Source organism: Ambystoma mexicanum, chromosome 5p (genome assembly GCF_040938575.1).
Source record: "Ambystoma mexicanum isolate Mex_15411 chromosome 5p, UKY_AmexF1_1, whole genome shotgun sequence".
NCBI classification, from domain to species: domain Eukaryota; kingdom Metazoa; phylum Chordata; class Amphibia; order Caudata; family Ambystomatidae; genus Ambystoma; species Ambystoma mexicanum.
Window position 1 is genome coordinate 592,549,047 of NC_090930.1, and position 27,548 is coordinate 592,576,594.

Sequence of the window (27,548 nt, forward strand, 5' to 3'; positions counted from 1 at the left end):
CCCAGAAACCTATCTCCTCCTGCTATTGGCTGCTAAGTGGTAGGTTACCTATGTAGCCCTTATAGAGAGCCTGACAATTGGGTGTTAGCCTTTCTGCGTCAGTGGGTTGTTTTAGCTGTGCCAGCCCCCATTACCTAATTCTATCCTGTTACATTATGACTTTGTTCCCATAACTTTTTAGCTGAACAAGCAGTTCGCACCTGGGCTCTGGGCGCAGATTGGCTGGGCTGCGCCATTCTTGTTACAATTTATGTTTCACATGTTGTGCGAGTCCTTGAGAAAATGTCTTTCTTTCCCGGAAAGAAAAAAAAGCACACTGGGTTGCCGTGATTTATTCGCATTTGTGGCAGTCTTATCTTGAATGTGCGGCTTTGGCAGTTGGGGGTTTTGCGAGGAATGTTTGTCTGCAGAAAGCAATTTTATCTTGAATTTGCGGCCTTGGCAGGTCGGATGTTTTGCGAGGAACATTGATGAGGCTCCCGCAGCCAGTGTTCAGTGAGTGAAATGAACTTGGCTGTAATTTTCCTGAAACATGGCTTTACACTGTGCATTTAGACCATGTTAATTCATATAGGCATTTGCAAGCCTTTAAACAGGGATTTTTGTGTTTGTAGATTCTGATATTGCAGCATTGATTCTAATGTAGCATGGAAGTTGCACTGTTGGTAAAGTGGGTGTGTCTCAGCATATTTGTCACCCATGGGTGCGCTGGGGCCTGGTTCAAATGATAAGTGCGCTCTTTGTTCTTCCTGCTGTTCTTCTATATATGCGCTTGGGGTGAGGGGGCATGGGTTTGGTCTCGATTTTCCCTCTTCAGTCCCCCCTCTGGTCGACTTTGTCGACCACACCACCAAGCAAAATTCACCTCCTTCCGGTCTGCATATCTTTGTCAATTCCTTGAAGTATCCATAATTTTCTGCATTGTTGTTGATGAACAGTACATATAGGAGTGTTCTCCTTCTGTGTTCCACCACACTCACTTCCCTTCGTACTTCCTCTGATCACAGGGAGTGGCCACCTTTATTACTGCTGGAAACATGTTGCACACCGCTATCTTCTCCCTTAGTCCGGCTCTTCCTTTCACCATGTCTCTTATTTGCATTCCGATAACTTCTTCTGTTGTTCTCTTGCAATGTATCTCTAACTTGCACAATGGTGCTGTGCTCGGTACTCGTCCTTCCGTTATCACCTTCAATCAACCAGGCAGACATGATGTCATCCATTACCATGCAAGCACTAGCTAGTTCTTTGCTTTCTCTTTTCAGATGCATTTTTTGCTGATCATTCTTTGGTATGCTGGTACTTCACCCAATCATTCTTCTGTCTCGCTCGAGAAGTAATTCCCCCCTATTTTTACTCCTCTGTCTGTTTCTCTTCTTCCGTTGTTTTCCATCTTTGTTAATGTGTCACTCTTCACATCTTCCTTGGTCATCACCAACAAGGGCATGCTGATGCGCACCAATGAACACTCTCCTCCCCAATTCAGTGGTAGTTTCTCTTGATATTTGGATGCATGTGCTCAATAGTAGTCCATAAGCAGTGATGTTCCTGCTCTCATCTCGCAACTTCTCTCAACCTTCTCGCATCCAGAATGATTGTCCACTTCTTGTCACTGTTGTGCTGGTAACATAACGTTGGTACCTTAACATTATACGTCCTTCTTCAGTGACCATCTTTGCTCCTTTCTCTCACTCCGTTAGGCACTTATCATATTTTTGTCTCTTTTATTTTATTTTTTCTTCTCTCTTTTTGTTTTTCTTTCTTCTTCTATTATTTATTTATTTATTTATTTATTTATTTATTTATTTTTCAATCTCAATGTTGCTGTCTTCCCTTGCAATCTTCTTCGCACCTTGTCATACATGGGCGTCGTGCTCTGCTGTAGTAATTTCTGTTGTAATCAATTCTCTTCCGGCATATGTTAAAGAACAGTCAGGACAGCTCTCTCCAGTGGTGTCCCTACCAATTTTGTACATGTGTGCATGTTGTTGGTCACTTCTGATATGTATGTTATGTGTATGTTTTACTCCCTTTGTGTCTGCCTTTAACTCTCCTTACTTTAGCAGCAGCTTTTCCTCACCCACTGACGCCGTAACTCTTCCTGCTTAGGTTAGGGAATGTTAGCAGGGGATACAGCGGTAATGCTCACTATTACAAGTAATTTTCAAATTACCACCCCCATTATTTCGTTCATCATTAATAGTCCCATCGTGAAGGTAAAAGTCCTTATTTGCTTGCCCATAACCACTTACGCTGCTGGGTCCTTGCAGCTGATGAGATGATAAAGTTGCCCGCCTGAAAATCGCAAGAAAGGCATTAATACGTTAGTACTTGTTAGTAACCTCAAGCTCCGCGAACTAAACAATCACTAAGGGCAAAAATCAAACCTCCCCCTGGACATTTCGCCTTTTCAAAATTTCTCAATATGGGTAGGGAAAATCTTGGGCTGTTTATTCAATGGAAGCAAGGAAATATACTTCAGGGAAACATGCTCTAAGGGGTCTGAGGTTCTTGATAGGGTGGGCAATTGAGTGGGGAATGCTACACAATGTTTTAATCAGTAGGCCTCACAGTTTTTAATGGAAGATTACATTAAGGAAATTTCCTACACATTTCTAACAGCATACATACGCAACAACCTGCATGTGCGGGGAAAAGAGAAGAAACAAAACAGTGTTACAGCTGTAGGTGCACAAAATGTAATATGAAACTCAATTAAACTTTGGAAATGCGTGTGTCAGTCCCTATTCTAGTTGCTAGTGTGCGTTGGACCATAGGATGGCCATGTTTCCCTAACTCGGGAGTGTTCGTGCTATTTTGCAGTTCATGAAAATCTCTTGCGTTGGCCCTGTTGATCGTTGCTCCCTCGTTGCCAGGGTGGCCACCGCTTTGTAGGGCTTGACGCCTTACACTTCTAACAAGGTCTGTCAGGAGGGGAAAATGTCCCACTGTAGTCCATAGCCATTGGGTGTTGGTTGTCCGTTGTCTTCAGGCCTGCCCTGGGTCCTTTGTATCTGGCGAGAAATGAAATGGAAGCGCTTGAGACCTGAGAATTTACATATTCTTCAATTTCTTGACCTAACCTCTCTGCACTACTCTCACACTATTCAGTGTCCTAGTGGGAGGAGCCAATGGTACACCTATGCACCATCCTGTCACCACCTGGTGGCGTTCAATGGCGGTCTGACTGTAAATTGTTACACAATTCGAAATGTACTCAGAAAACGGGTAGGCACTTAATTTATGTGAAGATACTCATACACACTTTAATCATATATATGCAATTTGGGTGCTAGTGTACAAATGGGCCTTTGGATCTTTATATTTACTGTGCTTTTGTTGTAAGCTATTCATAGTGCGTGCCTTTGTCCCGTGGGGCATCAGGCACTGACAAGCTAAATAGGGAAACATCAGGGTGGTAAATTTGTCATATAGGGTGGCTGTGTTTCTAAATTAAGTGCACCATGTTACTTAGTTAAGATAATCGCAGGGTTTTTAAATCCTTTTTTTTTTTCTATGGCTCCTCTCTCACTTCTCAGGGCGTGCCTCGCAGTGAACTGCAGGCACTTTAAGCTGGTACTAATGAAATCCGCTACCAATTATTCGCTACCTGTCTCTCCCCCCTCTTTGTATTTATTTATTTATTTCCTCTTTTCTTCCAAACCCAACCCTCACAATTTACTCCCATTCTCTCTATCCCACCCCATGTCCACTTTTTAAACCCTACCTACTCTGTTAATTACTCATTTGGTCTAGTATTTTATTACTCCACTACTGTAATTACTGTTACATTTAAACAATATATTTCTCCCCCCAATATCTGCTCTCAAATTTTAATACAACCATCATTCTCCAGTTCGTGCAGCAATGACCTCTTTCCCTATGTGTGTTGGCTAATGCATTTGTGCCAGTGCTATTTTCAAAAGCGCTAGTGGCATTACCACTTGCACTGTTATTTTGTCGCCAAATTAATTCTGTTGGGAACATGGATCATCCACCCTTTACCCCTATTTCTCTCCTCCTGTGGTGAACTGTCAATGAAATGTAGGCCTCCCCCCTCAAGTGCACCTTCTTCCACCTTGTGTGTCTCATTTAATTGTTCCGTGTTAATCGTGTATTCATGAGCCCAGTCTCCTCACTGAAAGATGTGTGCTCAAAATGTAGCTAAATGTACTCTCTTGTGATGCGCTATCATTATGCACCCCCCTCTGGACCGTGCACCCCCATTATGCTTAAACAATCTTCCTTACTTTCAACATGTGTATGTCTGGTGTTTAACAAGTTATGGATTTCTCTGTTAATAAGGTGGTCATATCCACATTGCTCATGATGTCACAAATCTCTCTTCCCTAATGCATGGCCTAGTCGCCCCACTGTCACCTAGAAAAGAAAATGTTTTGATACCTATCACCACCCCTATGCAATTGTCCTCTGCATTATTGAGTGTGCGTGAGTCGGCGCGTGTCTCTCCCGCTCTGTCGGGGAGGTGGAGCATGAGTGTGTGTGGCAGAGTGAGTCAAATCAAGTTTGTCTTGGGCTGTCCTATTAGCGGTATAATGTCAATCTATGTCCTTTGAAAAGTTTGTTCCCCATCAGGAAGACCCCTCCCAGTCATGTAACCGGTACCATTGCTATTGTGTCAGTGTTCTGTATGGATGCTGGCTGCTGTGCAGTGCCCCTGTGTTGTGATTCTAGTCAGTCCTGGGGTAGTGGTGCTGTCATTTGTTGTGTCTGTACATGTAGTGGTAACAGTACCTGCGTTGGTGCTTGTGGTGTCTGCTGAAATGATCCCATCCTGCCCCATGTATCCTCCCCACATGGGCGGTGCATATTGTGGTGATTGTTGACACTACTATTGTTATTCTTGTGCGTGTGTGCTGAGGCTGTTTTTAACTGCCCCTCCCATTGCATACTTTAATAATTTATTTTGTGCCTACTTATCCTCATCTGCCTTTCTCTGCCCCTGTGTCATCAAATATTACACTCCCGGAGGTTCAAAAGGGTGAGTCCCCTCTTCCCTCTGCTCGCGCTGGTTCAGCATCAGCTGACCCCTCGCATCTTCCCTTTCCTCCGTGCACACAGTTCAACTGTAGCCATGTGCTTTTAAAGCTATTCCCGTGTAAGTGCTGTGTATGTGTGTCCTTAGCGATTGCTGCACGCTTCTGGAGAAGCCGCCTATGAGCAGCCATGGTCTTTTTTAATTTACCTTCAGTACTTTTGAATCTTTGCACACTATGTTTTACTGACTTACTTCGGCATGGAAGCTGTGTGCTACACAACAAGTGAAGGGGAATCGTTTCTGTATTGTGTGATACATTTTACCTCTATTCAATTCGAAAATTTCGATAGTCCGCTGTTCAGGGAGCAAAAGTTAGAAGATAATTGAACATTTTTCAACTTCTGTGAGCCTTCTTGGCGCCGCACCTTAGCCAGCGCACTCCAAGTGCAGCCCATCTTCACCAAACCATTGCCTTCTTCGGCACAACCCCACAATCTTGCGCATGTGTCTTCCACACACCGCCTCTGGGTCACCTATTCTCCAAATCCAAAACCACACCACTATCTCCTCACCATCAAAACTTTGTGTCCTATGCATCAATCTGAAGGTGACGTCACCAAACTAAAAACACAGTGCAAATGAACAGATAAATGTGCATACACAAAACAATAACCCATTTCTCCCAACCCCACAAAAATCCCAAAATAAAACCCCACAATCCCCACAGCTGTCTTCCTGTCTCAACTGGAACAAGGTAAACTACAATAAAACTCTTATAATTGGACTGCACACGCTGCGTCGCCTAGCGTGTGATACGCTCCTCACCAGGGGACCTTAACCAGCCAACTATAATCCACTCACTGAACTAAACGCTCAATTAGCAGGGAACCTCATCTACTCATTGATCTATAACGTCAATTCATAGGAAATCCAGACCCCGTACATGAAATCACCATCCAGACCAATCAGCGCGGCACTCCTGTTCTATATGTAGGGAGTCACTACCCCACCCAATAGGCTCAAAAACACAAGAAGGGACCACTGCCACCGCCCCAGTCCCAACTACGATTCACGTGCCGATCACCACCAATGCGCTGAATTTTGCGACAATGTACAATCACCCACCACCCAATTTACAATCCCTCCCTCAGTTTCTACCCAAACAAAATAACTTAACATTTCTGCAACATACCGATCAACAATGCATCATAATACTTTAAACATTTCCCCCCCTCAAAGCCCATGTTGCTGGTTGACTTACATTTTCCTATGCTGCACTGCCAGTTGCTCCGCTGCTGGACACCCCCTCAATGCGCTTCACCGGACCCCTTCTCCTGCAGGGCTCTCACCTGCCCTCAAGCGGGGTATTTCCAAGTGGCCCCCAAAGCCTTTAGCCGGTTACGCGTTTTCCGGTGGTCTTCAGGTGCAGGCGAGGGTCCCACAGCTTCCTTGAGTCGGCGGCAGGGAGCTCAGGTCAACGCAGGGCTTGCGCAGGCAGTGCTCATTTACCTATGTTACAATGAGCAATGAGCCTCACAGAGGGCACCAACTTGTTGGGGAGTTGTTGGCTGAATCTGCCCCTGCACTTGCCAACACCGGGCTGGTCGGGGCAGCAGATGACATTACTGCCCCAGGGACACGTGTCCCAGTCAGGTCAGCCCTGCATGCACCTACGGTGTTCCTCCTTGCCTGTTGGAAATCTTCCATGGACTCTTCAAGTGCCAACGCAGCCTGCGCTGGCAGACCCTGAGCCTGGGTTCTGGTGTCCACAGCTGCACCTGCAGCTATCACTACCCTTGGGCCCATGGCAGTCGATGAAACGGACTGCCGGGTCACATGGGTGCCAGTGTCAGATGCAGAAGCTGCATCTCCCGGAACCACAGAGGGTGGTGGTGTTGGGGAGAAGCTGGATCCCCCCCCAGGGCAGTGGGGGGCCAGCAGCCATACCCTCACCAGCTATGGGAGGCCCCAACACCTCCCATATGGCCCCCAGAAATGCAACAGAGCCCCAAGCAGGCAGCAGCATGTTTCAAACTGCATTTATTTCTAGGCAAAGAAAAAAGAAAAGAGAAAAAAAAAAAAAAAACACAGAGCATCGTGCACATTGCGAGTTCAGGCGCCGTCTTTTCCCGGGGGCTGGCTTGCAAGCCAGCTTTATAATCACACTGCAGGCTGACCTCACAGAATTGGATCAGCTCCCTGAAACCTATCTCCTCCTGCTATTGGCTGCTAAGTGGTAGGTTACCTATGTAGCCCTTATAGAGAGCCTGACAATTGGGTGTTAGCCTTTCTGCGTCAGTGGGTTGATTTAGCTGTGCCAGCCCCCATTACCTAATTCTATCCTGTTACATTATGACTTTGTTCCCATAACTTTTTAGCTGAACAAGCAGTTCGCACCTGGGCTCTGGGCGCAGATTGGCTGGGCTGCGCCATTCTTGTTACAATTTATGTTTCACATGTTGTGCGAGTCCTTGAGAAAATGTCTTTCTTTCCCGGAAAGAAAAAAAAGCACACTGGGTTGCCGTGATTTATTCGCATTTGTGGCAGTCTTATCTTGAATGTGCGGCTTTGGCAGTTGGGGGTTTTGCGAGGAATGTTTGTCTGCAGAAAGCAATTTTATCTTGAATTTGCGGCCTTGGCAGGTCGGATGTTTTGCGAGGAACATTGATGAGGCTCCCGCAGCCAGTGTTCAGTGAGTGAAATGAACTTGGCTGTAATTTTCCTGAAACATGGCTTTACACTGTGCATTTAGACCATGTTAATTCATATAGGCATTTGCAAGCCTTTAAACAGGGATTTTTGTGTTTGTAGATTCTGATATTGCAGCATTGATTCTAATGTAGCATGGAAGTTGCACTGTTGGTAAAGTGGGTGTGTCTCAGCATATTTGTCACCCATGGGTGCGCTGGGGCCTGGTTCAAATGATAAGTGCGCTCTTTGTTCTTCCTGCTGTTCTTCTATATATGCGCTTGGGGTGAGGGGGCATGGGTTTGGTCTCGATTTTCCCTCTTCAGTCCCCCCTCTGGTCGACTTTGTCGACCACACCACCAAGCAAAATTCACCTCCTTCCGGTCTGCATATCTTTGTCAATTCCTTGAAGTATCCATAATTTTCTGCATTGTTGTTGATGAACAGTACATATAGGAGTGTTCTCCTTCTGTGTTCCACCACACTCACTTCCCTTCGTACTTCCTCTGATCACAGGGAGTGGCCACCTTTATTACTGCTGGAAACATGTTGCACACCGCTATCTTCTCCCTTAGTCCGGCTCTTCCTTTCACCATGTCTCTTATTTGCATTCCGATAACTTCTTCTGTTGTTCTCTTGCAATGTATCTCTAACTTGCACAATGGTGCTGTGCTCGGTACTCGTCCTTCCGTTATCACCTTCAATCAACCAGGCAGACATGATGTCATCCATTACCATGCAAGCACTAGCTAGTTCTTTGCTTTCTCTTTTCAGATGCATTTTTTGCTGATCATTCTTTGGTATGCTGGTACTTCACCCAATCATTCTTCTGTCTCGCTCGAGAAGTAATTCCCCCCTCTTTTTACTCCTCTGTCTGTTTCTCTTCTTCCGTTGTTTTCCATCTTTGTTAATGTGTCACTCTTCACATCTTCCTTGGTCATCACCAACAAGGGCATGCTGATGCGCACCAATGAACACTCTCCTCCCCAATTCAGTGGTAGTTTCTCTTGATATTTGGATGCATGTGCTCAATAGTAGTCCATAAGCAGTGATGTTCCTGCTCTCATCTCGCAACTTCTCTCAACCTTCTCGCATCCAGAATGATTGTCCACTTCTTGTCACTGTTGTGCTGGTAACATAACGTTGGTACCTTAACATTATACGTCCTTCTTCAGTGACCATCTTTGCTCCTTTCTCTCACTCCGTTAGGCACTTATCATATTTTTGTCTCTTTTATTTTATTTTTTCTTCTCTCTTTTTGTTTTTCTTTCTTCTTCTATTATTTATTTATTTATTTATTTATTTATTTATTTATTTATTTATTTATTTTTCAATCTCAATGTTGCTGTCTTCCCTTGCAATCTTCTTCGCACCTTGTCATACATGGGCGTCGTGCTCTGCTGTAGTAATTTCTGTTGTAATCAATTCTCTTCCGGCATATGTTAAAGAACAGTCAGGACAGCTCTCTCCAGTGGTGTCCCTACCAATTTTGTACATGTGTGCATGTTGTTGGTCACTTCTGATATGTATGTTATGTGTATGTTTTACTCCCTTTGTGTCTGCCTTTAACTCTCCTTACTTTAGCAGCAGCTTTTCCTCACCCACTGACGCCGTAACTCTTCCTGCTTAGGTTAGGGAATGTTAGCAGGGGATACAGCGGTAATGCTCACTATTACAAGTAATTTTCAAATTACCACCCCCATTATTTCGTTCATCATTAATAGTCCCATCGTGAAGGTAAAAGTCCTTATTTGCTTGCCCATAACCACTTACGCTGCTGGGTCCTTGCAGCTGATGAGATGATAAAGTTGCCCGCCTGAAAATCGCAAGAAAGGCATTAATACGTTAGTACTTGTTAGTAACCTCAAGCTCCGCGAACTAAACAATCACTAAGGGCAAAAATCAAACCTCCCCCTGGACATTTCGCCTTTTCAAAATTTCTCAATATGGGTAGGGAAAATCTTGGGCTGTTTATTCAATGGAAGCAAGGAAATATACTTCAGGGAAACATGCTCTAAGGGGTCTGAGGTTCTTGATAGGGTGGGCAATTGAGTGGGGAATGCTACACAATGTTTTAATCAGTAGGCCTCACAGTTTTTAATGGAAGATTACATTAAGGAAATTTCCTACACATTTCTAACAGCATACATACGCAACAACCTGCATGTGCGGGGAAAAGAGAAGAAACAAAACAGTGTTACAGCTGTAGGTGCACAAAATGTAATATGAAACTCAATTAAACTTTGGAAATGCGTGTGTCAGTCCCTATTCTAGTTGCTAGTGTGCGTTGGACCATAGGATGGCCATGTTTCCCTAACTCGGGAGTGTTCGTGCTATTTTGCAGTTCATGAAAATCTCTTGCGTTGGCCCTGTTGATCGTTGCTCCCTCGTTGCCAGGGTGGCCACCGCTTTGTAGGGCTTGACGCCTTACACTTCTAACAAGGTCTGTCAGGAGGGGAAAATGTCCCACTGTAGTCCATAGCCATTGGGTGTTGGTTGTCCGTTGTCTTCAGGCCTGCCCTGGGTCCTTTGTATCTGGCGAGAAATGAAATGGAAGCGCTTGAGACCTGAGAATTTACATATTCTTCAATTTCTTGACCTAACCTCTCTGCACTACTCTCACACTATTCAGTGTCCTAGTGGGAGGAGCCAATGGTACACCTATGCACCATCCTGTCACCACCTGGTGGCGTTCAATGGCGGTCTGACTGTAAATTGTTACACAATTCGAAATGTACTCAGAAAACGGGTAGGCACTTAATTTATGTGAAGATACTCATACACACTTTAATCATATATATGCAATTTGGGTGCTAGTGTACAAATGGGCCTTTGGATCTTTATATTTACTGTGCTTTTGTTGTAAGCTATTCATAGTGCGTGCCTTTGTCCCGTGGGGCATCAGGCACTGACAAGCTAAATAGGGAAACATCAGGGTGGTAAATTTGTCATATAGGGTGGCTGTGTTTCTAAATTAAGTGCACCATGTTACTTAGTTAAGATAATCGCAGGGTTTTTAAATCCTTTTTTTTTTTTCTATGGCTCCTCTCTCACTTCTCAGGGCGTGCCTCGCAGTGAACTGCAGGCACTTTAAGCTGGTACTAATGAAATCCGCTACCAATTATTCGCTACCTGTCTCTCCCCCCTCTTTGTATTTATTTATTTATTTCCTCTTTTCTTCCAAACCCAACCCTCACAATTTACTCCCATTCTCTCTATCCCACCCCATGTCCACTTTTTAAACCCTACCTACTCTGTTAATTACTCATTTGGTCTAGTATTTTATTACTCCACTACTGTAATTACTGTTACATTTAAACAATATATTTCTCCCCCCAATATCTGCTCTCAAATTTTAATACAACCATCATTCTCCAGTTCGTGCAGCAATGACCTCTTTCCCTATGTGTGTTGGCTAATGCATTTGTGCCAGTGCTATTTTCAAAAGCGCTAGTGGCATTACCACTTGCACTGTTATTTTGTCGCCAAATTAATTCTGTTGGGAACATGGATCATCCACCCTTTACCCCTATTTCTCTCCTCCTGTGGTGAACTGTCAATGAAATGTAGGCCTCCCCCCTCAAGTGCACCTTCTTCCACCTTGTGTGTCTCATTTAATTGTTCCGTGTTAATCGTGTATTCATGAGCCCAGTCTCCTCACTGAAAGATGTGTGCTCAAAATGTAGCTAAATGTACTCTCTTGTGATGCGCTATCATTATGCACCCCCCTCTGGACCGTGCACCCCCATTATGCTTAAACAATCTTCCTTACTTTCAACATGTGTATGTCTGGTGTTTAACAAGTTATGGATTTCTCTGTTAATAAGGTGGTCATATCCACATTGCTCATGATGTCACAAATCTCTCTTCCCTAATGCATGGCCTAGTCGCCCCACTGTCACCTAGAAAAGAAAATGTTTTGATACCTATCACCACCCCTATGCAATTGTCCTCTGCATTATTGAGTGTGCGTGAGTCGGCGCGTGTCTCTCCCGCTCTGTCGGGGAGGTGGAGCATGAGTGTGTGTGGCAGAGTGAGTCAAATCAAGTTTGTCTTGGGCTGTCCTATTAGCGGTATAATGTCAATCTATGTCCTTTGAAAAGTTTGTTCCCCATCAGGAAGACCCCTCCCAGTCATGTAACCGGTACCATTGCTATTGTGTCAGTGTTCTGTATGGATGCTGGCTGCTGTGCAGTGCCCCTGTGTTGTGATTCTAGTCAGTCCTGGGGTAGTGGTGCTGTCATTTGTTGTGTCTGTACATGTAGTGGTAACAGTACCTGCGTTGGTGCTTGTGGTGTCTGCTGAAATGATCCCATCCTGCCCCATGTATCCTCCCCACATGGGCGGTGCATATTGTGGTGATTGTTGACACTACTATTGTTATTCTTGTGCGTGTGTGCTGAGGCTGTTTTTAACTGCCCCTCCCATTGCATACTTTAATAATTTATTTTGTGCCTACTTATCCTCATCTGCCTTTCTCTGCCCCTGTGTCATCAAATATTACACTCCCGGAGGTTCAAAAGGGTGAGTCCCCTCTTCCCTCTGCTCGCGCTGGTTCAGCATCAGCTGACCCCTCGCATCTTCCCTTTCCTCCGTGCACACAGTTCAACTGTAGCCATGTGCTTTTAAAGCTATTCCCGTGTAAGTGCTGTGTATGTGTGTCCTTAGCGATTGCTGCACGCTTCTGGAGAAGCCGCCTATGAGCAGCCATGGTCTTTTTTAATTTACCTTCAGTACTTTTGAATCTTTGCACACTATGTTTTACTGACTTACTTCGGCATGGAAGCTGTGTGCTACACAACAGGTGAAGGGGAATCGTTTCTGTATTGTGTGATACATTTTACCTCTATTCAATTCGAAAATTTCGATAGTCCGCTGTTCAGGGAGCAAAAGTTAGAAGATAATTGAACATTTTTCAACTTCTGTGAGCCTTCTTGGCGCCGCACCTTAGCCAGCGCACTCCAAGTGCAGCCCATCTTCACCAAACCATTGCCTTCTTCGGCACAACCCCACAATCTTGCGCATGTGTCTTCCACACACCGCCTCTGGGTCACCTATTCTCCAAATCCAAAACCACACCACTATCTCCTCACCATCAAAACTTTGTGTCCTATGCATCAATCTGAAGGTGACGTCACCAAACTAAAAACACAGTGCAAATGAACAGATAAATGTGCATACACAAAACAATAACCCATTTCTCCCAACCCCACAAAAATCCCAAAATAAAACCCCACAATCCCCACAGCTGTCTTCCTGTCTCAACTGGAACAAGGTAAACTACAATAAAACTCTTATAATTGGACTGCACACGCTGCGTCGCCTAGCGTGTGATACGCTCCTCACCAGGGGACCTTAACCAGCCAACTATAATCCACTCACTGAACTAAACGCTCAATTAGCAGGGAACCTCATCTACTCATTGATCTATAACGTCAATTCATAGGAAATCCAGACCCCGTACATGAAATCACCATCCAGACCAATCAGCGCGGCACTCCTGTTCTATATGTAGGGAGTCACTACCCCACCCAATAGGCTCAAAAACACAAGAAGGGACCACTGCCACCGCCCCAGTCCCAACTACGATTCACGTGCCGATCACCACCAATGCGCTGAATTTTGCGACAATGTACAATCACCCACCACCCAATTTACAATCCCTCCCTCAGTTTCTACCCAAACAAAATAACTTAACATTTCTGCAACATACCGATCAACAATGCATCATAATACTTTAAACATTTCCCCCCCTCAAAGCCCATGTTGCTGGTTGACTTACATTTTCCTATGCTGCACTGGCAGTTGCTCCGCTGCTGGACACCCCCTCAATGCGCTTCACCGGACCCCTTCTCCTGCAGGGCTCTCACCTGCCCTCAAGCGGGGTATTTCCAAGTGGCCCCCAAAGCCTTTAGCCGGTTACGCGTTTTCCGGTGGTCTTCAGGTGCAGGCGAGGGTCCCACAGCTTCCTTGAGTCGGCGGCAGGGAGCTCAGGTCAACGCAGGGCTTGCGCAGGCAGTGCTCATTTACCCATGTTACAATGAGCAATGAGCCTCACAGAGGGCACCAACTTGTTGGGGAGTTGTTGGCTGAATCTGCCCCTGCACTTGCCAACACCGGGCTGGTCGGGGCAGCAGATGACATTACTGCCCCAGGGACACGTGTCCCAGTCAGGTCAGCCCTGCATGCACCTACGGTGTTCCTCCTTGCCTGTTGGAAATCTTCCATGGACTCTTCAAGTGCCAACGCAGCCTGCGCTGGCAGACCCTGAGCCTGGGTTCTGGTGTCCACAGCTGCACCTGCAGCTATCACTACCCTTGGGCCCATGGCAGTCGATGAAACGGACTGCCGGGTCACATGGGTGCCAGTGTCAGATGCAGAAGCTGCATCTCCCGGAACCACAGAGGGTGGTGGTGTTGGGGAGAAGCTGGATCCCCCCCCAGGGCAGTGGGGGGCCAGCAGCCATACCCTCACCAGCTATGGGAGGCCCCAACACCTCCCATATGGCCCCCAGAAATGCAACAGAGCCCCAAGCAGGCAGCAGCATGTTTCAAACTGCATTTATTTCTAGGCAAAGAAAAAAGAAAAGAGAAAAAAAAAAAAAACACAGAGCATTGTGCACATTGCGAGTTCAGGCGCCGTCTTTTCCCGGGGGCTGGCTTGCAAGCCAGCTTTATAATCACACTGCAGGCTGACCTCACAGAATTGGATCAGCTCCCTGAAACCTATCTCCTCCTGCTATTGGCTGCTAAGTGGTAGGTTACCTATGTAGCCCTTATAGAGAGCCTGACAATTGGGTGTTAGCCTTTCTGCGTCAGTGGGTTGATTTAGCTGTGCCAGCCCCCATTACCTAATTCTATCCTGTTACATTATGACTTTGTTCCCATAACTTTTTAGCTGAACAAGCAGTTCGCACCTGGGCTCTGGGCGCAGATTGGCTGGGCTGCGCCATTCTTGTTACAATTTATGTTTCACATGTTGTGCGAGTCCTTGAGAAAATGTCTTTCTTTCCCGGAAAGAAAAAAAAGCACACTGGGTTGCCGTGATTTATTCGCATTTGTGGCAGTCTTATCTTGAATGTGCGGCTTTGGCAGTTGGGGGTTTTGCGAGGAATGTTTGTCTGCAGAAAGCAATTTTATCTTGAATTTGCGGCCTTGGCAGGTCGGATGTTTTGCGAGGAACATTGATGAGGCTCCCGCAGCCAGTGTTCAGTGAGTGAAATGAACTTGGCTGTAATTTTCCTGAAACATGGCTTTACACTGTGCATTTAGACCATGTTAATTCATATAGGCATTTGCAAGCCTTTAAACAGGGATTTTTGTGTTTGTAGATTCTGATATTGCAGCATTGATTCTAATGTAGCATGGAAGTTGCACTGTTGGTGAAGTGGGTGTGTTTCAGCATATTTGTCACCCATGGGTGCGCTGGGGCCTGGTTCAAATGATAAGTGCGCTCCTTGTTCTTCCTGCTGTTCTTCTATATATGCGCTTGGGGTGAGGGGGCATGGGTTTGGTCTCGATTTTCCCTCTTCAGTGGCATGACTGCACCAACACATGGCACAACATTGTGCCGAAGTGGCGCACCCCTGCCTCTTCCCCCTCTGCGGCCACCCTGGACACCCTGGAGTCCCCCTACTCCCTGGTCACCCCGGCCACGTCCCTGACCACGCCCACCATGAGGAGTATGTCCAGCTGAGGCGCCCCTCACCTTCGGTGGCCTCCCAACCATGGCACAGATGGAGTAGTGCCGGCACAGAGGGAGAAGTGCCAATGGGAGGTGTACACGACAATTGTCCTGGGTAATTGGGGTGAAGGGTGTGGGATGCAAGATGTTAACAGCACCCCTGCACCTGCAAGGCTGTATGTGACCCCGGTGATTAAGTGACGGGTCACACAACGCTCAGGCACCCCATACCTGCAGTAAAACCGTGCACGCAACCCCTGCAGCCTATGTGCGTGGAATTAACCTCCCGCAGTACGCAGTGGCACCCAGGAACTCGAAAAATGCGTACGCGTGGGACGCGCAGGCTACTATGACCTCGAAAATGGGTACGCGATACACAGGGGCACCCGCAGTGGGAAAAATAGCATGCACGTCTGACCAGCATGATGATGAAAAACACACATAGCCAATACCCCCACCAAAAGAAGAGATACGTCCTTGATCGGCCGTGAAGTAGTGATGGCGCGCAAAACAACACGAAGTAGCAACACACACGTCAGTCTCCATGAAAGGCACGTACAGCAAACTGCTGGCCCACTCACCTTTAACCCGTACTGATGGAAAGACCTGCGCGCATCACGTCACTTACGCGCTTAGGCCCTTTCCTCGAATTACACGCATTCACACACGGACGTGTGGTTTTTTCATGTGCTGATCCACTATGCACCGTGTTGAGGGAAACACCCGTGCACGTTACGTCACAGATGCACTTACGCGCTAAGGGCCTTTCCTCGAATTACACGCTGACATGCACTTTTTTTACGTGCCAAATCACTCTGTATCAAGCTGGGCACACAACAACACACGGAAGACCACGCTCCTGCCCAAAAGGCCATTTTCCTGCCCCCAAGTGCCCCGAGCATGCTCCGACCTGCCATCTGCTGCTGCCTGCCTGCCTTCTGCCCACGTGCCCTGCTATTTGGTGCCTGCACATCAGCCATCTGCAGGGGTCCAGTTGCTGTGTCCACCCCTGCTGGAACAGAAGACTCCCGACTGGGATACCATCACTCCACAGTCCAGCCCCAGGACCCAGTTGCCCACCCACACCTGCCTCGGGGGTACCCTGTCGGGGCAAACACCATCCGGGACCACTGGCGACCCCCCAGCCAGAGAGGCAGAGGGCCACCAGCTTCAGTGAGAAGTAAGTTGGTGTCCTGGTGGAGCAAGTTTTGGGGCATTATGATGCCCTCTTGACACCATCGCGCGCCGACAAGGAAGGACGGGAGAGGATCTGGGAGGATGTAGTGGTTGCCATCAACGTAGAGGGGGTGGCAACCCGCGACATTAAGCACGTCTGGAAGTGCTGGGAGGACTTCAGGTCCAGGACCCTCAAGAAGGCCCGGTGCCTCATGAAGGCAGAGGATGGAGAGGGGTGCCGGGTCAGCCTGACCAAAATCCAGATGAGGGTCCTGGAACGCATAAATCCAGCGCTCCACGCCCAGATCCTTCGGAGGGAGACCCGTCTGGAGTCGAGCGGTAAGTGGCCATGCATTGCTGTGTGAAACAGGGCATGTTGCAGTGTGCTGGTAGTCAGCTACTTGCCTGTATGTGTAACATAGGCCATGTATGGATGTGTGTGTGCAGGGACATCATGGTAATGCATGTGAGACCAGTAATGCGTGAACCACATGGATGGTGCATGTGTTCCAATGCAACATGGGGAGCAGCATGCAGAATTCACACATGAATGCATGCCTGTCCCTGTTCTTGGACATGGATGGGGGGTGAGAGATGGGTGCTGCTCTCATGTACATGTATGGTGTACATGTCTGTGTGTCTGTGACTTTGAAATGACATGGATGCATGACACATGTCTGTGACAATGTGTAGATTCACTTATGCAGTCTAGTAACCCTTGAATCCACTGTGTTTGTGGTGTACGAGCCATGATGCATGACCCTCTGGTCATGTGTGTGCATGGGATCAGTATGAGCCATGATGCATGTGAGTTTTAAGGCAACATTTATGTCACTAGAGGCCCGTGTACATGGACGCTGATGTTGTTTGCATGCGCCGTGCCTGTTTCTGCCTGTGTGTTGCCTATATTGACCCATGTGTTGTGGAGGGACAGGATGGAAGTGACGTTTGACAGTGCCACTCATGTGTTATTGCTTCCTGTCTAGGGGACTATTGTACAGTACCCTGATGCTTGTGTTCTATGTCTCCTTCTACGCTGTGTCGAGTGAAGAAGAGGGTGGAGACGGCGCTGTGGAGCTAAGTGGCGGGGATGCCTCCACCGGGCGGCAATGCAGGGCCCAGTCACCCTCCCAAGAATTGCCATCATCCGGTTTTGAGGGGACTGGTGCCGCGTCTGCCACAACAGCTGTAGCAGAAGGGCCGGGTGAGCCCCCACAGGGGCTTGCAATGGCGGAAGACGGTGCAGAAGTTGGTGGTCTCCGCAGAGGAGGAGGAGCCTGTTACTGAGCCACACATGGGGCCTGGTGGGGGTAGTACCACTGTTGCAAGTGGTGCAGTCCAGGGCCAGGAGGCAGCACAGGTCGCTGCGGAGGGGCCTGTGCATGTCGCTGTCCCTGACCCTGTGACTGCACCACCATGCACCAGCAGGGATGCCCTGTCCCAGGCCCGTCCGCAGGTAGGGGGGAGGCCCAAGTCATCTGGCTCTCCACTACCTGCGGACGAGGAGTCCCATGACCGTCCTGATTGGTGTCGCGTTGCGCACGCGTGTCATTCGTGATGATGTGCGTGCTTCCTGGAGGGACCACGCACACCATCACAAAGAGCTGCATGGCAACATGCCACAGTTGGGAGGGGACATGGTCGGTGGGTTCCTACATGTGATGCACACTCTGGCAGACCTCTCCTCCTCTGTGGAGACTATGCACCAGTCGTTCTCCCTGCCATCTTCCGGCCCAGATTCCACCAGGGCCCCCTGTGGACCTGGGCTGACCAAAACAGCCAGCTTGGTGGAGATCCCATCCCTGCCAAAGTCGGGAGTTGGGGTTCCAGCAGGGGTGGACAGACCAACAACTGGAGACCAGCAGATGGAGGATGTGCGGCATCATCGGACAGGGCACATGGACAGCAGCAGCAGCAGGCTCTAGGTGGGAGCGATCATGGCTCGAGGCCATCAACATCAGAGGGGCAGGCATCGGCCACAGGGCAGGAGGACCCTGGATTGGGAGTGTCTTCCATGTGGCTGCGATTGGGCCAACGGATAGGTGCGGAACGGCAGCGGGCGGAAGAGGCATGGCTCACCATGGTTAGGGTGGAGTTCTCCATGCGCCGGGCATTGATGCGGGCTGAGTGCCTCGAGGCAACTCGCAGGGAGTTGGAACAGGCCATGACTGCATCCCTGCGAGACCTCGGGGCCAGGGCAGAGGCCCGCCTCCAGGAGATTGACATGGAGTTTGATGATGCCCTGGCCCACAACATCACAGAGTGAGCCGTAGGACTTGCCTGCCACCATTGTATATAGTTAGTTAGTGTTAGGTTTCCTTTCTCTTTTTTTGATTTTGGGATGCTTGGACAATGCCCTACGTTTTTGTATATAGTTCTTAATTAGGTAGGTTTTTTTATAGGTTTCATTTCATTTATTTTACATCACCATGGATCAATGGATTTTTAAATTTAGGTTTCCTTTGGATTTGCTTTGGTGGACAAGGAGTTTGGACTGACTTTATTTTGGATTACTTTGGATTGTGACTTCATTTTTTTTCTCCATTTTTGGACATGCATTTTTTTCTTGTTTAAATTTATTTTTATGCTTTGATTCCATTTGCTTCATTTCGTGCACAATCCATTTTGATTTATTACTTCCATGTGTGGTATTCGCTCATTGGTTTACTGCATGTCACAATGTGGGTTAACACAATCACTGGTACCCAGTGTGTGTGTGTGACGGACATGTGTTGATGTGCATAGTTGACTTTTGGTTTGTAACAAGAAATAGGCCTTTCAGAGTGGGGTGGATGGGAAACTTGATTGTGTCTCAAGACTGGGGTGGTGTGCAGTGGGATTTTGGTGGACATAAGGCCCATGAATGTGCATCTTTATGACATGTTGGGTGGGGACATGAGTTGGGGCCTGCTGGCAGGTGCCTGTCAATGCTGGGGGGGTGGTGGTGCAGGAGAACATGAGTCGGGGCCTGCTGGCAGGTGCCCATCAATGCTGGGTGGGTGGGGGTGCAGGGGGACATGTGTCGGGGCCTGCTGGCAGGTGCCATCAATGCTGGGGGGGTGGTGGTGCAGGGGGACATGAGTCGGGAGCTGCTGGCAGGTTCCCGTCAATGCTGGGTGGGTGGGGGTGCAGGGGGACATGAGTTGGGGCCTGCTGGCAGGTGCCCGTCAATTCTGGGTGGGTGGTGGTGCAGGGGGGCATGTGTCGGGGCCTGCTGGCAGGTGCCTGTCAATGCTGGGGGTGTAGGGGTGCAGGGGGACATGAGTCTGGGCATGCTGGCAGGTGCCTGTCAATGCTGGGGGGGTGGGGGTGCAGGGGGACATGAGTCGGGGCCTGCTGGCAGGTGCCTGTCAATGCTGGGTGGGTGGGGGTGCAGGGGGACATGTGTCGGGGCCTGCTGCCAGGTGCCTATCAATGCTGGGGGGGTGGTGGTGCAGGAGGACATGAGTCGGGGCCTGCTGGCAGGTGCCCATCAATGCTGGGTGGGTGGGGGTGCAGGGGGACATGTGTCGGGGCGTGCTGGCAGGTGCCCATCAATGCTGGGGGGGTGGGGGTGCAGGGGGACATGAGTCGGGAGCTGCTGGCAGGTTCCCGTCAATGCTGGGTGGGTGGGGGTGCAGGGGGACATGAGTTGGGGCCTGCTGGCAGGTGCCCGTCAATTCTGGGTGGGTGGCGGTGCAGGGGGGCATGTGTCGGGGCCTGCTGGCAGGTGCCTGTCAATGCTGGGGGTGTAGGGGTGCAGGGGGACATGAGTCTGGGCATGCTGGCAGGTGCCTGTCAATGCTGGGGGGGTGGGGGTGCAGGGGGACATGAGTCGGGGCCTGCTGGCAGGTGCCCGTCAATGCTGGGGGGGTGGGGTTGCAGGGGGACATGACTGAGTGCTCACTGGTGCATGGTGACATGTGGGCTGGCTGGGGGGCATGGCCAGGGAGGATGGGCTGCCTACAAGACATGACCAGGGGTGCAGGGTAGTCTCCTGTGGTGTGGGCTGGCTGCAGGGGCTGGGGAGGGGGTACAGGGCACACCTGGGAGGACCCACCCTGCCAATTCACATGTGGAACTCCCTGCACACCCTTCAGAATACACATACCACGCTCACCCAGCTAAATCATGTGTGATTTTCCCCGCGCACCCCCGAAATACATGTACCCCGCTCGCACAGGGCCTATCGCGTGTGATTCTCCCCGTGCACCCCCGAAATACACGTACCCGCTCACACAAGGCCTATCGCATGTGATTCTCCATGCGCACCCCCGAAATACACGTACCCGCTCGCACAAGACCTATCACGTGTGATTCTCCACATGCACCCCTGAAATACATGTACCCGCTCGCACGAGGCCTATCGCGTGTGATTCTCCACACGCACCCCCGAAATACACGTACACGCTCGCACAGGGCCTATCGGGTGTGATTCTCCCCACGCACCCCTCAGAATACACGTACCCCACTCGCACAAGGCCTATCGCGTGTGATTCTCCACGCACACCCCCGAAATACCTGTATCCCGCTCGCACAGGGCCTATCGCGTGTGATTCTCCACACATACCCCCGAAATACAAATGCCCGCTTGCACAAGGCCTGTCGCGTGTGATTCTCCACGCGCACCCCTGAAATACATGTACCCCGCTTACACAAGGCCTATCGCGTGTGATTCTCCATGCGCACCCCCGAAATACAAGTACCCCACTCGCACAGGGCCTATCGCATGTGATTCTCCACGTGCACCCCCGAAATACACCTACCCGCTCGCACAAGGCCTATCGCGTGTGATTCTCCCCGCGCACCCCCGAAATACACGTACCTGCTCGCACAAGGCCTATCACGTGTGATTCTCCCCGCGCACCCCCAAAATACATGTACCCGCTCGCACAAGGCCTCTCGTGTGTGATTCTCCACATGCACCCCTGAAATACACGTACACACTCGCACAAGGCCTATCACATGTGATTCTCCACGCGCACCCCCAAAATACACGTACCCGATCGCACAGGGCCTATCGGGTGTGATTCTCCCCTCGTACCCCCCAAAATACACGTACCCGATCGCACAGGGCCTATCGTGTGTGATTCTCCCCGCGCACCCCTCAGAATACACGTACCCCGCTCGCACAAGGCCTCTCGTGTGTGATTCTCCACATGCACCCCCGAAATACACGTACACGCTCGCACAAGGCCTATCACATGTGATTCTCCACACGCACCCCCAAAATACACGTACCCGATCGCACAGGGCCTATCGTGTGTGATTCTCCCCGCGCACCCCTCAGAATACACATACCCCGCTCGCACAAGGCCTATCGCGTGTGATTCTCCATGCGCACCCCCGAAATACTTGTACCCCGCTCGCACAGGGCCGATCATGTGTGATTCTCCACGCGCACCCCCGAAATACACGTACCCTCTCACACAGGGCCTATTCCGTGTGATTCTCCACACGCACCCCCGAAATACACATACCCTGCTCGCACAGGGCCTATCGCAAGTGATTCTCCATGCGCACCCCCGAAATACACGTACCCGCTCGCACAAGGCCTGTTGCGTGTGATTCTCCATGCACACCCCCGAAATACATGTACCCTGCTCGCACAAGGCCTATCGCGTGTGATTCTCTACGCGCACCCCACTGCAAGCGGGGTACGTGTATTCGGAGGGGTGAGTGGGGAGTTTTACAGACATTTTCATGGTTGGGGGGCTGTATGCTGGTCCACTGGCCTGTGCGCCATGTACGGGATTGGAGCGCTGTTCATGGCACACGGGGCGGGTTTGGGGGCATAACTGGCGCTGCTGCAGGTTCGCTGCGCCACTCTGCGCCACGGCTGGTTATGGATGTTAAAATCCATGAATACACTGTGCGCAGAATGGATTTTGGCGAATGCAGCTGGCGCAGATTGCCGCACACGCACACTGTGCGCCAGCCGCGTGTACCACTTGTGCGCTGGATTCTATAAATTACCCCCTAAGTGTAGACACTAAAGTTTCTACATTTCTAGTAGTCAACATCTTATTTATTTATTGTATTTGGCATTCATGGTGTTTTGTATTTATACCATTTAAGAAGAAGATACCATATTTTGCTATGATGTGTAGCCATCATAGATATGTGGCCAAACTGACTGCCACATCTCCCTTTCTCAAGACAGGCTATACAGTGACCAAGAAGTCAAGTTTTTTCACAGACTTTACAGTCATCAATTTTCTGAAGCATCTTAATTTGTCTTTGTACATTTTCATGTTTGTGTAATAATTGTAAGAATTTCTTTAAGACTCTACAATAGTCTTTGTCAATATTACACAAGGAAAAACATGTCCATACTACATTTTCTTTTCTTACTTGTATTGATCAAAGCCCTAATTAATCTTTTTCATTTGCTGATGATTTATGAATTTCTTCTCTTCAGAAATCATATTACCTTTGACTTCACATACCCATCCTGTTTCTGAAAAACAATTGTATTTTTTAATGTAACTCTCTTCGCTGAAAAATCTTTCTGCATGTGGAACCAATCTCCTCCAGACACATCACAAAGGTTTTCTTGTGCAAGTACAGAAATTGATTGCATATTTTGGTAGAATCTTTTTGTGATCTTTGTCAACTTTTTTTATATTATTCAACACTTAAATTAACATTTTCCTTTTGACATGAAAAGCCTTTCCAATGATTGCCTCTAATTTTTTTTGCTGATAGAAATCCTTCAAAACATGAACAAGAACTGATTTCACACGTCTCAAAAGATGTGAGAACACGCCAGAGTGAAACATTGTTATATGTACATTCTTAATCCTGTCTCTTAAAGTAATGCACTACTTGATTGACTATCTCCCGTTTCTTCATTTGCTGTGATGATGTTGATACACTCTTTCTATTAACAGCCTTACTTGAGATCAGAGTGGTTCCACTGGGTTCAGTTGTTGACATGTCTTCTCTCTCAAATTGCACTTTACTTGATCTTTGCAATTCATTGCCAAATGGCTCTCATTACAGCTTTGTACAGAACATGAAACAACAGCCTCAAAATGTGCTTATATAGAAAACTTACTTCCCTGCAAATACTGCTCTTTTCTTCTTTTGCGTAAAGCCCATTTATTTGAAGGAATACTTCATCTATACTCCAGCAAAGTTCACGTAATTAATACTTAAACTTGAAGACCAATGTACACACACGTAAAGCATTCAATATGTGTAGTCAAAAACTGTGGTTATTCAACAGAGTTAAAGCATTCTAAATACTGGTAATCAGACACATTCTGGGAATTGGATTTCACCAACCCTGTAATGCTGAGGTGTCCGCAAACTTTTCAGGACTGTTCGCAAACATCCAAACTGTTTTCGGACTTTCGTGGCAAAAAAGCACCTGTTTTTTTTGCTTCTTGCAGCCTTATCCCATCCCATCCTCATCACCCCTCACCTGCCCAGAGATTATTTGATAAGTTTGACAAGTACAATGTTGTGTTTTTTAATATGTTTTTACCGTGATCTCTATGGACAGCGGCATAGTCTGCGAATCCAAGATGTGGGGCGTTTTCAAAAATCTGACGCACTTCACGCTCTTCACCATCCAATGAGCGAACACATTGCATGTCCGCAGACATGACGCAAGCCGATTGGCCATTAGGTGTCCTGTCCACGGAGCAAACAGGGAAGTGTGTCCGCGGAGCGGACATAGATATCACTAATTTTGTGTGACCTACTTTTTGGTTGTTTTTAAAAAAACTACTGGACAGATTTACACCAAATTGACAAAAGCACGCTTTCGGGACCAAGCCGCTGCTCCTGCCGCAAATTTGTTGAAAATCTGTCCAGCTGGTTGGGCTGTAGGCGTGAGCAAAGTTTTTTCCCCATTCAGTCTATGGGAAAAAATACATTTTGGGACCCCCCCCTATAACTTTACCCCCCTTGAACCAAACATCACCAAACTTTGCAAAAAATAAAGAGTGGGCCATGTACTTTTTTTGCAAAGTCTGGTGAGGATTCGTAGTAACTTAACCATAACTACACAGCCACTACTGTGGCCGTGTAATATATATATATTCTTGAATGTAACATATAACAAAGTTTGTTGGTTTTGATACACCCAAACGAAAGTCTCCTTGACCAATCAGTGCTTTAAAGCATTCCATGTATGCAACACCTCCTTGGATTCAAGCCTTTGTAAGAGATAATGGCTATGACTGTACTTGCAGTAATGAATTGGATTAGCACTCTTGCACACAAAATAAAAGGCCTGCAACCTACGGATTTCAATATGTTATGGCCTACAACTCTTCTAATCCCTCAAAATTCACTGTATCAGCTAACGCTGATTTAAATTCAACAGCAAAACATATGAGAACAACAGAACGCAGAACCCTACATATTTTTATTGGTTTGTTGTAATCCATTCCTATTATATACCCTTGGAGTGACCTGTACTTTAGGTTATAGAAGTCTAAGAACCTAGTGGGGTGAGGTGGAAGAAGGAGTCAGACACAACATTGACATTCTGAGGTTCTTTTATTTAAATAATAGTGAAAAAGCCTACTTTGCCCTATCTAAAGGTAATTGTCTGCCGTCAAGAAGTCAAAAACCAAACTGTCCTCAATCCAAACCTAAATCTACCTGACCCTTACTCTAATAAATAATAACGAAGCTGAGCCAAAAGAATGTCTCTCTTCTAGCAGCCTCCACTTTGCCTTTTATATTGTGGCATTCCTTTAGCGTTTTCTTATTCAGTACAAAGGACACTGTTTAGAAAAATAACGGTGATCTCTTATGATAAGGGCTTAGGGTTTGTTTACTAACTCATGTAGCACTTCCCAACTGTTCATCGATCTTGCCTTTCAGACCATATTACCATTTACCATACCATATTACCATTATCTTGGATCTCCTTGAGATAGCCTCTCAAACATCTTTCTATCGCTTTATGTTTTTTACTTGCTTTATCAGCTTTGCGAGTTCCACTGCTCTGGAGTCTCCTTAATGTATTATTTTCCTCCCTGTCTATCCCAGTCTGCAGTTTGTACTTACAACATGCCATAGAACTTCTTGTTAAGTGTTTTCCCCACTCTCCAGCACTTACATATCTTTGAGTCATCTCCTGGGGTTTTTTCTCTTTCCCCCAGGATCTTTGTCTCCAGTTTCTCAATGCTTCACAGTCATTCTTATTCTTTCTAGGTTTTCGAACAGTTCCTTGGTTATCCCAATATGCTGGTTCTTTATTCCATTATTGCCCTTATGGCCATTACAGTATCTGCTCTTTATTACTGACTCTCCTGGTGGCCTCCCACTTCTTCAGTCTACCCAAGTACCTTGCTAGTTGTAGGTGACCTTGCAGGCCTTAGCACTTACTCAGGCAGGTTAGTCTGCTTTCTCGCATCCACTTTTCATGTTTTTCGCTCATTCCAATCTCAGTGTCTCTGTGTCTTGCCATGCTCTGTGAACAAGGGAGGATGGGAGCTTTCCACTCTCCTGGTCTTCAGATTTTCGCATTGTCATTATGATAATGATAATGATGTGTTATTTATATAGCGCCTTAATCCATGTTGGTGCCAGACCAAACATGGCACATCTGTGGTTATGCCACCTCATTGGATGGTTCCTCTCTCTGTATCCTGACAACAGCTTCCCCACTGTCTGCTTCGCTGGGTCTCTGGCATCTCCATTTGGCATCCCCTGTTTGTCGGCGTGCTGTTGGTTCTGTAGCCATACTTTGCTCCGCATCTACATGGCGCTGCGACATAAGGGAGCTTTCCCTTCACACCATTCTCTCTTCTCTCGCCTCCTCGTCCCATTTTCATACAAACCTTTTCGTAAAGTGATATTGCAATTTCATGCAGATGGTGTGCATATTTACAGATATTACAAAAAGGTAATATTCACTCTAGAAAATTCATGACTAATGTTTCAATGCATTCCATTTATGCCACAGCGTACTTCCAAGCAAGTGTATGGCAAAGGGGACAAATACACCACTACTTACTTTTACACTGCTACTTTCTTCTGTGTCACACAAATGATCCAGCATGTGTCCTGAAATGTATTAGCATTTTTACCCATAACTTGAATGTGCTGCAACCTCCAGTTTTTCATATGTTCTGAACTACAACACCAACAATCCCTTAGCATTCACTATACCAGATAAGTCTGATGGAAAATGTACACCAACACATCTGACAGCAAAAGCGTGCAGAACCTTAAAGACCGCTGTTGGATTGTTGTAATGCATTTGTATTATATACCCTTGGAATTACCTGCGGCTCATGCTATAAAAGTCACAGGACCTACTAATACCATTTACTCTTTTCATAACGTAGAGTGTGCAAATGATAGTAACCAAGCATCAATAGTAAATAGGCAGATCAAATTCCTGCACTTTTAAATCGCCTTTGGAAAAACATTTCTTAGGTACTGCCATACTGATATTAAGTTGGACATTGATGGTAGCACCAGCAACATTTTCCAGGTACCTCATGATATAATAGCAGTGGCTGGCTAATGTCTAATAGTTATAAACATTGTAAATCTGTTTCCCTTGTCAATACTTTTTAAAATGTATTGTACAATGTATACAAAAATGCACACTATCCCTATGAATTCCACCTGCCTCATACACCAGCACAAAGCAGACACCTCCATAGGGATCCATTCTTTATAGTTAGGCCATGCAAGCATGCCAGGCAGTGTCTACAATTATAAGTAAAACATCCGCGACAGATTCCCATTTGGCACAGGAATTAATTACATGTAAGGCAATGCTTACCATACGCACACACTAGTAACTGTTCAGAATTGAAATGATATCCTTCTCAACATGCAAGTAACCTATCAGTAGAAAAGCCTTTAATAAAAACAAATTCTAATTAAAATATTCTAACTGCACTCTATGCATCCATTACAACATTGTACTACATCACAATTGAGCCCTTTCTTGTACAAATTATTACAAACAAACGTGTGCACCTCCCTCACTCATCAATCAAAACTGCCCCTACAAACCACCAGCAACATCCATCACTGAACC